Source organism: Syzygium oleosum, unplaced genomic scaffold (assembly GCF_021117445.2).
Source record: "Syzygium oleosum isolate NSW1041296 unplaced genomic scaffold, Sole_v2.1 Sole_v2.43, whole genome shotgun sequence".
NCBI lineage: Eukaryota > Viridiplantae > Streptophyta > Magnoliopsida > Myrtales > Myrtaceae > Syzygium > Syzygium oleosum.
This window is the reverse complement of record NW_026607527.1, coordinates 36,220-39,709: the sequence shown is the minus strand read 5'-3', so window position 1 is coordinate 39,709 and position 3,490 is coordinate 36,220.

Sequence of the window (3,490 nt, the reverse complement as noted above, 5' to 3'; positions counted from 1 at the left end):
CTTGAGTTCACCCCTACCCTTTAGTGTCCTGGATATCTTCCTGTCTTCCAATTTTCAGTTACTTCAATATTTTCAGCGCAATTCATTCACGTATTCAGTGTCCTCATATGCTAAACTCATTCAATTTGGCATGTCCGACTTTCTTCTGAATAAAAGGCAGTTTGACAGTTTGACTTTTGATTCAGTAAACATGAGATGCACGAGTTAGTTTCATATCTTCCAATGCCTTATTAAGAGAACTTTGGGAAGTATAAACAGACCATGATCCTCAGGGTCGCGCAAGTTTGTCCATGCAGCTCCGCAATTCCTTTTCTTTTTGACGGAAAGAATTGTTCTCATGAACATGAAAAATGCAGTACAAACAAATAAACAGAAATTTGGCAATACCATTACCGACCATTTTGCTTCTACAGAACTGAAAGTTACTCAGGTCCTTTTTTTTTCGTCTTCTCCTCACACCAATTCAACCGTTCTGTTCAACAATAGGACAAACAATTAGCAATGATACTAATGCTAGACTTATCTAGCATGCCGTATTTAACATATTGAAAAATTTGAGAATTAGGATTGGTGTTTCTCTTGAATTATGGATGAGAAGACACGCTAATTGGATTTCTTAGACGATTCCAAGGTCCGGTTAAGGGAAAAGCTGGAAAATTTTCCTTTGTAGTAGATTTCTGAAGTTGCTGGTAATTTTCTAATAACATTGGTAAAAAAAGTATGACCGTGGTAACTCGAATATCAGGAAACCCATTAGTAAACTACCCACACTATAATAAACTTAACGACATTCCAGTAAGTTCGAAACTTATCAACTTCTTTGAATCGTTACAAGTGTATTTAGTTAAGCATCTATCCTACAAGAAATTTGTCAATATTCTAATGAATTAGTAAGTTGCCAACTTCTTTTAGGCTCCGTTTGTTTCGCGAAAAATGAATGATTTGAAAAATATTTTCCTAAAAATGATCACTTGTATTGCTTAAAATAATTAACCATTGAAAAATGTTTTCTTTATTGACAATAATTTATGTCTAAATATTTTTGTGGACAATGTAAATATTTTTCGTTCATTGGTTTTTGTAAGCAATATAAGTAATCATTTTTGGGAAATATTTTCCAAATCATTCATTTTTCGCGAAACAAACGAAACCTTAGGCTCTGTTCGTTTCGCGGAAAATGTAATATTTCTGGAAAATATTTTCCAAGAAGTCATTTTCTAGAAAAATGACACAATTTTTCGATGTTCGGCCGAAATCTAAAAACGACTGGGAAAATATTTTCCGCCGCTCGGTAGGAAAATCTTTTCTCCATACACTACTATTAATATTTTTTTAAAATCAAATTTTTAATTATCTTTTTCTTTTTTTCTTTTATTTCTTTTATTTTACCTTCTTCTCCGGCTGGTTGCTAGCCACGGCGAAGGCTGGCGATCGACCATAAGCGAGCTCGAGCATCGCCAGAGGCCGGCGAGGCCCAAGCCTCGCCGGATCGGCAATGCTTGAGGCCTCACTAGAGGTAGGAGAGTGAGCTCACCAGACTGTGACTCACGAGGCCTTGACCTCGTGAAGCGGCGGCGAGCTCGCTCGCTGACCTCTAGCGATGCTCAAGTGTTGCCGATCTGGCGAGCTCGAGGTTCGCCGACCTCTGGTGACTATCGAGCTCGCCTGTGGCTGGTCGCCGACCTTCGTCGTGGCCGGCGACCGGCCGGAGAAGAAGGTAAAAACAAAAAAGAAAGAAAAGAAAAAAAGAAAAAGAAAAAGAAAAGAAAAGAAAATTTTAAAGAAATAAAAAATAAAAATAATTAAAATGAATGGGAAAGAAGGAGTAGGGAAGGGAAAATGTTTTGCTCTTTTTGAAAAGAGAAAAACATTTTCCTCACTTTGAAGGTATTTTTTCCATTGAGGGAGAATATTTTCCATGACTTATTTATTTTCCGTAAAACGAACACCGGAAAATCCCGAAAACGTTTTCCTAAAAGTTGTTTTCCGTGAAATGGAGCCTTAAAGTCCACATTTGTTTCTAGTAAAATATCAGCACTATAAGTAATTTACCAACACCTCACTAAATTAGTAAATTTTCAACTTCTTTAAAATTTACACAAAATACCAACCTCATAAGGAACTTACCAACCCTCTATGAAATCACCGAGTTACCAATTTTTCTGAAATTTTACAAGATTGAGTACTAAACTAAAAACACTATAGAGAATTTAGCAATATTTTGTCAAATTAGTAAAATTATTAATTTCTTTCAAATTTTACCTGTCGGTTTAGTAAAATACCAATCCTATAACAAATTTACCAAACATACCAATACATTAGTAAGTCAGCAAATTCTTTCACATTTTACGAGTGTGGTTAGTTAACTAGCAACGTAGAAGGGACTTACTAACATCCCATTAAATAAGTCAACTTCTTTGAAGTTTACATATGTGGTTGGTGAAATACCATCTCAGAATGAATTAACCAACATCTCATTAAATAAATAATCTGAGATGCCAGTTTGAAAAAGTCCACGGCACATTAATAAAGAGATGCAAATTTAAGTATCCATAAACCATCTTGATCTATAATCCTCTAAAATAGAACACTAAAACTTTTTTTATAAATAGGAAACGAGCTCACAATTTTGTAAACAAACATTTTTCATATCAGTTGTCTTTTATATAGGGATAATGAAATGGTCCTTAAACTTTGACCCAATGTGCAATGTGGTCCCTGAACTTTAAATTTGTTCAATGTAATCTCTAAATTTTTAATTTGTTCAACATAGTCCCTAGACTTTTGGTACAGGTTTAATTGAGTTCTCAGACTGTATGAAAATGTTAAATTTCGTCATTCCATTAATTCAAGTTCAGGGACCACATTGAATATTATCATATAGTTTATGGACTATATTGTACACGTACCAAAAATCCAGAGATCACATTGAATAAACTAAAAGTTCATGGACCATATTGCATTTTGGGCTAAAGTTCAGGGATTACATTGAACAAATTTAAAGTTCAAAGACCATATCGCACATTAGACTAAAGTTCAGGGACCGTATATGTCATTTACCCTTATATATATAATACATACATACATACATACATACATATAGCGGGATAATAGGATGAAACAAAAAAAAAACCCTCTTTAAAGATTTTCCAAAATGAAATCATAGTTACATTCTCCAACTTGAAACTTTAAAATGATGAAATTTAAGTAAATCAAACATTACATAAAATGATTTTTTTAAAAAAAATATCTATGAAAAATATTACATAAAATAACCCACCTGCGCATGGCCGAGTTGGTGGGCGCTTTCCTTCCCTCCTCAGAGGTTTGGGTTCGAATCCCCCCTCGGTTCCGTAATTTAAGTGGGAGGCCCTGGCGGTGGGTTGCTGGGCTAGGCACCTCGAGGTATAGGCACCTCGATTACCTGTGCGGGCTTGTCTCCGAGGAATGGTGACGGATCCTCGATCATAAACAAAAAAAACATTACATA